This window comes from Lycium ferocissimum, chromosome 1, assembly GCF_029784015.1.
Source record: "Lycium ferocissimum isolate CSIRO_LF1 chromosome 1, AGI_CSIRO_Lferr_CH_V1, whole genome shotgun sequence".
Classification (NCBI taxonomy): Eukaryota; Viridiplantae; Streptophyta; class Magnoliopsida; order Solanales; family Solanaceae; genus Lycium; species Lycium ferocissimum.
The window spans coordinates 55,594,336-55,608,719 of NC_081342.1; positions in this window are offsets into that span (position 1 = coordinate 55,594,336).

The following is a 14,384-nucleotide window of genomic DNA, read 5'->3' on the forward strand; positions in this document are numbered from 1 at the left end:
CATATATAAAAATATTTAATTTATAAAATACTAATATAACTACATTTGATTTAGTATAACTAATTTATCATATCCTATCTGACATATTTATAACTAATATAAAATAACTATTAACATAAAAAAAGGTTTTAACATTCAACAACAATTTGACCTTTTTTGAAATATTAATTTGAATAAAATAACTTTATCAAAAGATACCATTTTTTTTTTTTTTTGCTTGTCTCATATCCTTTTGTTTATATATTCGCAATTTTTTTCCGGAAAAGTAAGTAAGAAAGTTATGTGTATATATATACACACTAAATTTAATAAAATCCAAAAAACAAAATGTGAATTAAATAGGTTTGGGAAAACGCCATCTTCTAGTAAACTCATACCCTAGGTTTCTTCGAATTGATGAAAACCATTTAGCATTTGTTTCAGAAAAAAAAAAATTAAACTTTCATTTTAAATTTTAAAATTTTATTTTCTAATTCAAGAATACAATATTTAATATCACGGATGCAATAACATTAGACATTTGGATATAATAAAACTAACACTTCCATCATATCCCATGAACATATATAAAAGTATTTAATTTATAAAATATTAATATAACTACATCTGATTTAGTAAAACTAATTTATCATATCCAATCTGAAATATTTATAACTAATATAAAATAACGATTAAACACAAAAAAGCTTTTAACATTCAGCAACAATAGTATTGACCTCTTTATTGAAATATTAATTTGAATAAAATAACTCTATCAAAAGATACCATTTTTTTTTTTTTGCTTGTTTCATCTCCTTTGTTAGAACTCCCATGCCAAAAGAGAAAAGTACTCTTTGCTGCCTTTTGTTGTGTCCTTGTACCTCTACATCAATTTTTTAAAATTGAGTATAGAAAATAGAGCAATATTGAAGTTAAAAAAAAAAAAAAAAAACATTCAAAAGATGAGGAAATCATTTAGAGAGGAAGAAAGAGAGAGAGGGAGAGAAAGTTAGCAGATTTATTATCAGTCATATAAATAATTGATAATAAACTTGAAGTTGCTGCAGCTGCATATAGGAAGAGCGAGAAAAGATTAACACAAAAAAGGTTAAATTGCACCATTAAAAACAACAACAATGTAGTAACAACAAATTCAGTAAACTAAAAACATGAATAATAAGGAAAGAAAAGCTAACTCCATAGGCCAAAAAAGAAATCACAATCAAGCTATATGATTAAGAGAATATCATAAAAAAAAAAAAAAGAATGATCAGAAGCATAACCAAACAACTTCATAAATTAATGAAAACAATAAGTCAATAAAAAATAAAATTCTCATATTCTTTCTAATGAATAGCTTACTGGATTTTGTAAATGTTGGCTTTTACTTTAGATTTTATAGGGGATTAAATAGGTGAAGGAGAGAGAGATAATGATAACATAGAGATATGATTAAAATTCAAAAAAGAGTTTTCAAGTTAAAATGAAAACTTTATCTTCAGATTCAAAAAATATATCTTCAAATTAAATTTAAAATAAAAGATTATCTCAATACTATGATGCAAGCAAAATAGTTGTAGTCAAGAAATAAATAGTACGTAAAATGCAACTTTATCTTTTTTTTTTTCCCTCCTTATTATTCTCTTTCTTTCTCTTCTAACGAAAGAAAGAAGCAAGCTTATCCATATTCAATAATTTATCTTTCAAGCCCAATTGAAATTTTATCCTTTTTTTTTTTTTTGTAAATTCATATACTAATATATTTCTAATTAGATTCAAATTCAGTTTCAAATATTTAAATTAACCTCAAAATAAATATTATTTAAAATATTAAATAATATCTAGCATTTATATGACGATATCTAATTTCTTATTGTTATTATTTGATTTAAAATATTTATCCTCACATTCAATATTTTAAACTTGCTCTATATCTTTAATTATCAATTTTGAACCACAGTAAGTATTGATATTACTGAAATATTTATGATCACTTTAGATGTGTAATTCTAATCTTATTCGAAATTTGTTGTATTTTGAAAAGTGGTGATATCTTGATTACCCCGAACGATAAAACTCTAAACTGCAATCATTTTCAAATTCAAAAATTTCAACTGTGTTGATTTGGATAAGCATAATGTTAAAAAACAAAGTAAAAAAGGAGACAACAACGTGTGCTATAAAAAAGAGTCAAAACGTAGGTTTTATTGGCTATAGTTGAAATATTCACTTATATTTTCTAATTAAATTTGAAGTCTAAAGTATAGAATTTTGTAAAGTTAAGAGAAGATTTTAGGTGATTTATCTCTAGTAAATTTAGTAAAGCCATATCATTCGAGATAACTACACTTGATTTTGAGAGATTTATCTCAATCAAATATAATAACTAATCAAATTTAGATGATATTTTTATAGTTTAAAATATTTATCTTTAGATTTAATTAAATGTTATTACATAACTTCATTAACTTTGTCTTAAAATTGCCAAGTGGCTTGTTTTTAGCTTGCATACAGCAACCACATTGCTTGTCACTCTCCTTTATATATATATAGATTGTACTACTTAACTCGAGGGATCGTTTGGCGGAAAGGTATAGTTCGGGATATACGGATTTATACCTTCTTATCTTATCTTATGGATTATTTTATACCATCTTTTAGATGGTATAAAATAATCCCAATAGATGGGATAAATTAGTCCCGGGATTATAATCCCGGGATTATTTCAACTATCTACCTAACGACCCCTTAGGAAAAAAAGTAGGTATTTTGAATAAACTATCCTTAATTAAATACTGCCTAATTAATCATAGTTTATTGGTTATATAAAAACTCACTTATCTAAATAAGGATAAATGTGAAAGAAAATGATTAATTCCTTACTGATTATGTAAGTGCACACTTATTTTAAATCAAAATAAAAAGTGCACACTTATTTTAAATCAAAATAAAAAGGATTAAGTGTACACTTATTATCAACCGGGGGAAGTAGTATACTTATTATCAGTGTAATTCCATAAGTGGGGTATGCGGAGGATGTACGCAGACCTTACCTCTACTTGTAGAGAGGTTGTTTCGGATATAGACCCTCGGCTCAAAAGAAACATAGTCAATGCATGATTGGAAGAAAAATAAGACAACAAAAATATCAAGATATAAAACAAATGGAGCAGTACATAAGGATAATAATCTATGCGATACCTAAATACTACTACTGAGAAAAGGAGAAGAGGAGATGCAAAGGCTAGCCCCCCACCTCTCTCACACACAGCATGACAAAACTCAACTACCTACTAAACTTCTATCCTAATCCTCGACCTCCAAATCTTTCTAAGGTCATGTCCTCAGTCATTTGAAGCTGTGCCATGTCTTGTCTAATCACCTTCCCCGATTCTTCTTCGGCCTACCTCTACCTCTCCTACGATCGTCAATCTCTCTGACCTCCTAACTAGCACATCCTCATACCTCCTCTTCACATACCCGAACCATCTCAGTATCTCTTCCCTCATCTTGTCCGCCATGGAGGCCACTCCAACCTTGTCCCGTATAGCTTCTTTTCTAATCATATCTCTCCTAGTATGACCACACATCCATCGGAGCATCCTCATCTTCACTACCTTCATCTTCTGAACGTGAGTATTCTTGACCGACCAACACTCTGCCCATACAACAATGCTGGTCTAACCATCACTCTATTTCAGCCTAGGCGACACCTTCTTATCGCAAAGCACCCCGGAGGCGAGCCTCCATTTCATCCACTCTGCTCCAATACTGTGTGCGACATCATTATCATTTCCTCATCCCTTTGTATTATGGACCGAAGATACTTGAAGCTTCCTCTTTTGGGTATAACTTGTGCCTCGATCTTCACTTCCGCATCTGTCTCTTGTGTCATGTCACTGAACTTGCACTCCATGTACTCCGTCTTAGTCCTGCTTAACCTGAAACCTTTAGATTCTAAGGTCTTTCTCCAAACTTCCAGCCTATCGTTAAGTACTCCACTATGCTTCTTGTCAATCAAAACTATGTCGTTTGCAAATAACATGCATGCACCTTGACACCTCCTTTTGAATATGTCGAGTCGATAAATTAAAAATAAGATATATAAGGTATAATATAAAATGTGTGTACGGTTTTATAACAAATGAATTTGGATAATCTTTATTTTTAATATTGATCTACTATGATCTATCTTAAGGGACTTTGAAAGAAGAGTTTGGGAATAATATACTTTTGTTATTCAGTTCTTTTATCTCGAGATTAGCTATTTCGCAAAATTAAATAATTTCACATTTTCCCCCGACATTGCTATCTCTTATTCATGAACCAAACGACCCCTTAAATGTTGATTGTAGATAACGTCACATAGAAAAAAATTTGATTAGACTTGTCTTATATATAATTATATACCAATTAACCAAGATTAAATCGTATATTTTTCAATTTTAGTTGTAACTTTTGAGAAGAAAAAAAACTCTCAAATTTAAACGATGAAAGTTGCAGAAATAAGGATGCTGAGACGGATGTGTGGGCATACTAGGAGAGATAGGATTAGAAGTGAAGATATTCGGGACAAGGAGGGAGTGGCCTCGGTGGAGGGCAAGATGAGGGAAGCGAAGCTGAGATGGTTCGGGCATGTGAAAAAGGAGATGACGGATGCCCTAGTGCGAATGTGTGAGAGGTTGGCTATGGATGGTTTCAGGAGAGGTAGATGTAGACCGAAAAAGTATTGAGGAGATGTGATCAAACATGAAATGGTGCAGCTTCAGCTTACTGAGGACATCACCTTAGATAGAAGGTTATAGAGGACACAAATTAGGGTAGAAGATAAGTAGATAGTTGACATTGTCCCGCTTATCCTTTCATACTAATAGTCGTTGTGTTACTCTTGTAGTTTCTTATTCTTAGCTAGATTTTTGTTACTATCTGTTGTTTCTTGTACTTCAATTATCGTGTTATTTTGTTGTAGTTACTGTCCCTTTTTCAGAATATTTTGTCATGTTTTTTTAGCATTTTGCCGTGGCTTTTTCACTTCCGTTATTTCTTTTTTCGTGCTACTTGAAATGGGTTTCCTTGAGCAGAGGTTCTATTAGAAACAACCTATCTTCCTCCGGTAGGGGTAAGATCCGTGTACACCGTACATACTATTCTCCTCTGTCCCCACTTGCGAAATTATCTTTTAGGTATGTTGTTATTGTTGTATTTATAACTTTTGAAATTAAATTATTTGGTTTGATGTCAATATTAAGTTGAGGTAACTTTTTTCGATAATGATTTCTTGTAGTAAAACTTTTCTAATGACGGAAAAAATCTTTTACATTATAACTACACATAAATTTAAATTTCTTTTAGTTTTTTTTATATTCTTTACTTCTTTTTTATATTCTTTTGTTTGCTTTACGACTGAAGGAAAAGTAAAGAAAGAAAAGGGGTCATGTGGGGACAATGGTTAGTGATTGGTATATTTTCATTGTCTGTTGTATGCTTGCTTTCCACTACCACCACTCTAAAAAGAAGAAATGTATGTTTTCTTTGACAAGTACTTGCTTGTATTCTTTAGCTTTTACCATATTTTGTCATATTAAATTGGGTTCTTTTTTGGGTAGAATTGTTTAGTTTTAATATTTTCTTGTTTGTTTCTTTTTGTCTCCTTTGTTCTTGTAAAGGCTACTTGGAAAGATGATAGAACTATTAACTCAAGGTCTAAGGAAGGGTGTCAAATCCACTTCTTTTCTTGTGAATATATATTTGTATTTTCAAAATACAAATAATAACTATAATTTCAAAAGGGTAATGATTCAATAGTAAGAAACTAAAGGTTGAACCAAACAAAGTTATATCTTGGATAAACCTCTTTGTAATAGTACATCTATATTTTCGAAATCTACAATCCACCTAAAATCAAGGGTCCAATTAGTTAAAGTACTAAATAAAAGAGATTTGGTAGAAGAGGATAAACAAACTAAGGTAGGATTCCGAAGAATGGTACTTTCCTACTTGTTTAAGTTAGTAATAACTAAAGGTATTTTATTTGGACACTTTGGTGAGTTAAGTAAAGCCTTCGAGAGAATGATTCTTGAATTTGTAGTTAGTGGAAATATACTTTGTTTTGGTTATACTTTGTTGCTTGCATTAGTAGCTAAAGTGGAATGACTTTATATCTTGGGAAAATAGCTATTTAAGTCCCAGTTATTGTATTATTCCTATTTTAGTCCTTGTAATATTCGACTAAGTGTATTTAACTTTCAATTAAGCAATGTGAGTGGTTTTAGTCCTTTTACTAGCAAAATCAAAATAGAATAACGGACTGTTAAAATCTACGAAAGACAATCCGGTATTTTCAAGCTAAAAACTTTCGAGACGAAACAGAAGAGAAAACTTTATCTCTACCGTTTTAATTAGATCATCTGTCATATAAAGAATCTCTTTTTTCTTCCTAATTTGCTGCAGAATTCTCCAATTGAAGACCAAAAATTCTCTGAATTTCGCTAGGAACCTGTCCTTGTGATTGTCTTCCATGTACTTCACAATTGGATATGGACTTAAATCCTCATTTTTTTTCCTCATTTTGTGCCACCATAGCTTCCTTAATCATATGCAATATCTCCATTCAAAATTTAGATGCACTAAATTAAAATTGGAAGTTACAAAATCTAGGTACAGTGAAATTGGAAGCATTTGCAGCGGCTGCTCGTGGGATACCATTCTCGACTTCTCCGACATCTTCAATATTTTCACAATGCTCACAAATTACTATCAGATTAGCGTAACTGAATTGTGATTATTCTGGGATCTAGCACAATTATATTTGAGGAATGAACAGGTTTCACATTCATGAAGAAGTATCAAAAGAGAAATCCTAGAAAAAGAAATGTTGGACTCAAAACAAAGCTTAAATTGGGAAAATTTTGAGAATAGACTTCGAATATAGTGAAATCGGAGCAAAGCTGAATATTTTTGTGTTGGTTTTCAATTTATTGCGTGTTATTATTGACAAATAACCCATCAGAACAATACAAGAAAGAATTCATGGAGTACAACCATAAATGAAAGTTTAAATACCCAAATTGACCTCTGAAATATTTAACAATCCGTGGTTCTATTAGTAAAAGGATTAAAACCACACACATTGCTTAATTGAAGTTTAAATACACTAAGTTGAATATCACAGGGATTAAAATAGGAATAATACAATGACATAGGGACTAAAATAGTTATTTTCCCTTATATTTTATACATCGTTAGTGTATAAGTTTTTAATATAGTTATATTAAATTAACCCTACAATGATAGGCAACTCTTTATAACAAATCTAATATGGTACTCTACAAAGATAAGAGTAATAACATGTTATGATCGATTTAATTGCACTAATAATGTATATTTGTGTTGTCAATATATAAAACTTAAAATCTGAATTAAGTTTAAGCAAGTGTCATAACCTCTTTTCTTTTAATTTAATCATCAAATATTTGATACGCACTAATCCGACAAATTCAGAGCACAACGATTAAAATTCTTTAAAAAATAATCTTTATCATAATTTTCTCTATACACATAACTCGAACCGGACAATTGGCTTGACATGTAGATGTTGGTGGGGAAGTTAGAGTTGCCACTTGATCTTTTTCCCCTCCCACTCTCAACCTCCCTCCTTTTATTGCTTTTTTCACAAAGTAAGGACTGCAAGTTGATGTTTGGTGACATATTTGTTAGCTGACAAGTGGGTTTTGTTGGATATCCATTAATACTCCACTTTCAAAGGCTAGTAATGAGTTGAATTTCCCTATTTCACGCAAAAATAAGCCTACGATCCTATGCTTTCCCAATTTGCCTTTTACTTTTTGTTGAGACTATGGGTGTGTTTGGTGGGGAGGAAAACGAAAATATTTTCGAACTTTTTCATATGTATTATTTAAAATAGTATATATTCAAAGAAACAAGTTTCTCTAAAATCAGAAAAATGATTTTCTTGAATCGATTCTTTCATTTCTTTGAGTCATTGGCCATCTGCCGGAAGTTTCAGGTTTAATATCGATGAGGGAATAGAGAAAACAAATTCTATAAGTAGCAATTCACAAAAATATTTTTAGAACTCGCGCACCTCGAACCCACCATTGTAGTAGTATTTTCTGGATTAGATATAGATACTTTTGGGATAAAGATTCTTTTGCTTAAACATAAAAAAAATAAGTAAGAAAATTGTTTATTTTTCAAGAAAATATCCATAAACACCCTAAGAACAGGCTTTTTTGCTCGAAAAGCATAGAGAACTTAACTGGATAACATTAACTATGAGAGTATCAAGATTTAAGCTTATTATACTATGACTTGAATAGTGACTTTGACCATTGAATTGGATAACAATAACTATGAGATTATCAAGAGGAAGATACTTACTTATTTATGGGTCTTATAATATTAGTCCACAAGTAGTTGTCGATTGATCATGTAATTATCACAACAATTCCTCGATACTTTCAAGCTAGTAGGAAGTAGGGGTGTACATGGACCGGGTTGGTTCAGATTTTTTAAACACCAAACCAAACCAAACCAATAAAACGTCTCTTTCACGTTTTTCAGTTTTTTCGGAAAAAACATATAACTTTTACTTCAAATAGAAGGTAAGACTATATAATTAAGGTGTTTCATAACAAAATAACAAAAAATGAGTAAGAGTGATGACATTGTATTAAAATATTCAACAAAAAGATAATAAAATCGGTTAAAATAAATATTGCTAATTAATAAGCCATAAAAAATGATCATAATCTAAAAATACTAAGTCATGTTAAAAAACTATAAGTAATAAGTATTAATTCATGACAAGACTAAAAAAAACTTAAGTTATGTAAGTTATGTATTTTCACTCTCTAAACCAATTATGCAAAACTAAATAATAGCTATCCAACATTATTATCATTCCTAGTGGTAAATTGAATTTCTTTTGTTAGTATTAATTAGTGTTGAGTTGGTTTTGGCCAGACTTTCTATGAGGATATAAAAATGATATTCAAAATTTAAATTGTTTCGAATAATATGATAATAGATTAAAAACTACTTAAAAAAATTTAAGAAATATTTATAAATTACTTTACAAATATATATATATATATATATATATATATATATATATATATAACACCAAACTAAGTCAAACCAAACCACTAGTCGTTTTTTTCTCGGTTTAATTGGTTTATTGGTTTGGTGCTTTTACTTTGTCGGTTTACTTTGTAATATATTGCCTCTTTCACGTCAGGCATAAGAAGGTGAAATATTGAAACCATATGTAAAAGCGATAACCAAGCTAGGAATTTAAATTCAACCAAACTATACAACTTAAGTGTATGCAAAAAGTGACGAAGCTAGGAATCTTATTAAGGGTGCTCGAATATATATATATATATATATATATATATATATATATATTAAGGTTGTTCAATATGTAATATATTTCTGTAACACGTAATAATTGACATGTCTACACCGTATAATTTTTCGGCGAAATGTGTTTGGTTGAACACCTTTGTTGGGATGTGGTTCCGCCATTGTATGCAAAAATAATTATTTTATCCTATTTACATAGTACTATAATTTTTCAACAAAGAAGATTTACTTGATCTCCCTTGAATGCCTCTACCTCCACCCTTGTTTATAGGTGTTTGAACATGATTTTGTTGAAAAAACAATTTGCATTTGAAGTTTAGTTGAATATAGTTATTCGAAAGTTTTGTGTTTGGACGTGACGAAAATAGAGTTGAAATTTTGTGAATGAAAATTTGAAAAAAATTCTTAATGCCTATTTTTCGAACTTCAGATCATATATTTTAAGTTCGAAGTTAAAGTAACGAGTTAATTTAATAAGCAAACACTCATCTAAAATACTTTTTTTTTCCCAATTATTCATGGCCAAACCGCTAAGAACTACTAAAAACGTTTTGGGAGCCTCAGTGGTAACTTAGACTACAATGGTTGTTCTACATGACCAATTTCATGCATAAACTATACATTCAAGAGATTTTGTGTTTGCTAATTAAGTACACTGACTAGAGCTAACAAAACTTAATCCATATTCGGACGAAGTTATGCATTCTACTTTTAACGATACTCTTTTATAGAAATAACATAACATGATATATTTAATATCATAAGAGTCAAATTTATTTTTCATATGTTATATATATATATGTTCAGTTTAAAATTATAAAAGTTGGAATTTTTTTTATATTTTTAAATTTATATCCAGTCAAACTAAAGAAAGTGTAAACTATTCAATTTGAGATGGTGACATGATTATAGCGTGAAGATTAACCTTAGACAGAGGATATCAGCATCATTTTTGCCACTATACATGAAAGGATATGCGTAAAGGCAAAGTTAGGTTTTTGAGTTGAGTTTTAGATTTTAAAAAAATAATTTACCGAGTTCTTGATAAATTATTTATACATATTAAGTGAATTTTAAAATATAAAAATAGGATTTGAACCAAAACTACCATACTCTATCGAATTCGTCGCCGAAGTTCTAGCTCCGCCCCTGAACACGTCCTAGATGTCGAGTGGATTGTTACCCTCCTTGCGTCAAGCACATCGAGTGTAAATTTTTCTTTGCGCTAGTTTCATTCTTTATTTCCGCACTTGTGTGTTATAAATATGTGGAAATTTCTCAAGTTTATTCCGTGCACTTAAAACGTAGCTTTAGAATTACGATATCTGATTCTGTATTATCGAATTGTTACCCCATTGGCAATTTTGTCTTAACTGATTTAATACTAACTAGTCAATTGGTATCTACATGACCAACTTTAACTGCCAAGTGACGACCACATTAAGGTAATTCTCAAAATAGAACAAAGTTGGTACTGGCTGTGTATATACTGGAGGATGAATCTCTTAATTTACTTTTTTTTTTTCCTGTCTGTGGAGGCGGATTTAAGATTTGAAGGTGGCGGGCGCCACAATTTTCAACGTACATTTTGTTAGGGCCGCGTATTGGGTCGGAATTTGTAATTTTTTAGTTTTTTGGTCAACTTAATAAAGCTTTTTTTTTATTTGCAAATATGAAATTACATTCAAAAAATCAAGAAACGAACATAATTAGCATCTTAAATAAGCTTAATCACACCCATTACAATAAAAGTAAAATCAACATTTTCACTAAAGGGCTTGCATCTCTTACGTATATTAAAAAATGAATTTGCACAAAAAAATAACATCTTGATAAGGTGAATTACGGAAATCAAAATACGAAAAATAATAGAAAACTCTTTAATAGGTAAATACACCCATAAGTAAATGTAAAATTAGATAAACTACAAGTTCTCAAAAATAAATCATAAATTTCATGTTTTTTTATAAAAGTGCTTACGAAATTTCCATCACATTTTAAGTAGTAAAGTGATTTAAATTGAATTTAACAATTATAGAATAACATAAATTTTTATAATACACTCCCTCCGTCCATTTTTATTTGTCCATTGTACTAAAAATATATGTCCACTTTTACTTGTAAGTTATATAGTTTGAAAAACCAAGACATAATTTAACATTTTATACCTATTTTACCCTTATTATTAAGTACTCCAATCCATTTCTTATTTTATTTATTGCTTATTAAGACTTTCCCAAATCAAATATAGACAAGCAAACATGGACGGAGGGAGTAATAAACAAAAGAAATTATATATAAAAAAAATTGAGACCCAAGTTTTTTGATTTAAATACTCGCATTTGAGATTAAGAGAAATGCTTAATTAAGGGATTTTGAAGTTTCGATTTGTGTGTTCTCGCTAGAGATCACAGATAAAATAATATAAAAGAGGAAAGGCAATATAAATAATAAAAGATAAATAGAAAATTGGGAAGGCCGAAAAGGGAATTACTGGTAAAAGAAAGTAAAAAGCACAAAGAAAACGGAAGTCGAAAAATTTCCAAGATACATTCAAACTTGTCTACCAGCCGTGACACGTTTGTCTAATGTAAGACCTAGAATGGGTAGGATCAAATATTTAACCTAATTTAAGCAAATTACAACATAAGTATATAAAAAAATTATTAATCTAGGGGGTGCCATGCCACCCCCACCCTAAAGGGTGGATCCGCCCCTGGCCGTCTGGTGTCCGCATTGGAGTCCCGATTTATTCGGATTCGCATAGCGTAAGACCCATTTAAGGGGAAAACGCTTCCGCAGATTTTTCTATAATCAGCTCAACACGACCCCAATTGGCCGATTGATGAAAGGATTTAATTCATCCCACCACAACCAGTGGCGGATCCAGGATTTTCACTCAGGAAATTCGAAAAAAACAACAAAAGCTAAATATAAAAAGCTATATTGTCCTTGGGATCGAACAGATCTTGAGATAATTTTGAACACCCTTGTCAGCAAAATTTAAGCTAACCTTTGCATTTGTTCAATGTGTTCAAAAGTCAATATATGTACATAAACAAATAAAAATTACCCTATATATACACACTGTAATTTTTTGCCGAGGGTGTCCATGTAAATCCGCCGCTGACCACAACCCTGGTTGGTCTCTTAATTTACTCTGTTATAACGTATAAAGATATTCTAAAATGAAAAATAGAAGAGTGACAAATTGTTTAGACGGCAGAGTAAAAAGACCAATACAGAAATACATACAAATCCTATGATTTTACAAAAAAAAAAAAAAAAAAAAGGCTAATAAAAGATAATGCATATAACTTAAATCTTTTATAAAATGTTAGCGGAATCACATTATGAGTCTGCTTGGATTGGCTTATAAAGTTTGCTTATTTTTTTTTTTGAGTGTTTGGTTAAAAATTTTAAAATTATTTTGTACATAAAATAACTAAAAAATAACGCAATTTCATTTTTATAAATACCTTTTATAAGTCAAAATAAATTTTATAAGCCAAAAAAATCGTTCTACTTAACTTATTTATTTTGACTTATAAGTTATTTTCAGCTTATAAACTGCTTATTTTAAACCCATCCAAACAGGCTCTATATTTCTTCTTGGCATCACGATGCATGTGCAATTAAAGGGTATTTTTAAGGACACGTCGAGAAAAGATACGCCAGTGTAATTAATGTTTGGTTTTCTTTTAATTTCATCAAACAAACCTCCAAAACTTATGCAACTTTCCATGTGAGAAAACTTTTAAAAAGTAAATAAATTCAATGAAAATATATTGTGACCATACGGTACCGTGCAACACCGTACTAAAATATTAGAATCAACATTGCTTGGAAATTCACACCTCGCTCTTCCCAATAGAATCTTTAATGAGCCCACGTTATTATTACTACGTTTATTCTAAGCAGGAACAAATAAAAAAAATTAAAAAAAAAAAAAAACAGAAGAAGAAGAAGAACTATGAATGATTAAATTGCCAATTTGCCATGTATTTTTTTTTCTTTCAGGTGAAGATACATCAATTAGTACAAAATACAAAACGGTTAGGATGAAGACTTGAATATTGCTGAATTTTAACAATCAATATATATATATATATATATAATATGTTATGATAATATATATGTATATATATATATATTAAAGTTAGGTATAAATATTGGCACAACATTCCTATTTATCCCTTCTCTTATTATTTTTTTTGGAATTTTTACCTAATTTCTCTAATAAAAATTAAATATACAATAGTGGAATTTAATGTTTACTTATCTAACAATCACGTCTTAAGCTATTTAATTACACCTCTTTGTTTTCCGTTTATTTCTCCCACCTCTTCTTCTTTAAAATTGCAAGTCCGTAACAATTGAAATTTATCTCTTTTTGCCTTTTTACCTTTCTTGCGGTTTGTCTTTTTATTTTGTTTGCATATAGGACTCTTTAATGACCATTTCCACTAATAACTTCTTTCAGCTAGCCTTTCCAATTCTCAATATCAGTTTTTATACATTGAATGATGCAATAAAGAAGAATAGCAAGAAATAGATCAAAATATCAATAAGAGAGTTCTTTAGTACCATGAGAAAATGGCTTTTTGTGTGTGAATGGTGTGTGGTGTGTCTCTGCTTAAAGAGAGACGATATCCTTTGTTTTCCTTTTCCATAGAGGTTCATTAACCAGATCATAGAGAGACAGGAAAGGACACCGGTTTAACGATTTAAGATCTGGCAAAACATCAACGACGACTTTAACGAATTATTAAGTGCGGCATGAGAAGGCTCTTGAATGGTGATCGACTTGTCGGAGTGAATATGGACAGCTCAAAAAATTATGTATTAACTCCGCATTTTTATCTTCTATTTTTTGATGATTACGATCGTAAGAGTGATATGCATATTGTATTATTTTCGTTTGTTTTCTCTATGATTCCTCTTTAGTTTGATTTTTATATGAGTTTCTGATTGTCGTAAGTTTAGTAACTTATAACTTTGTAAGTCTACTAACCAAG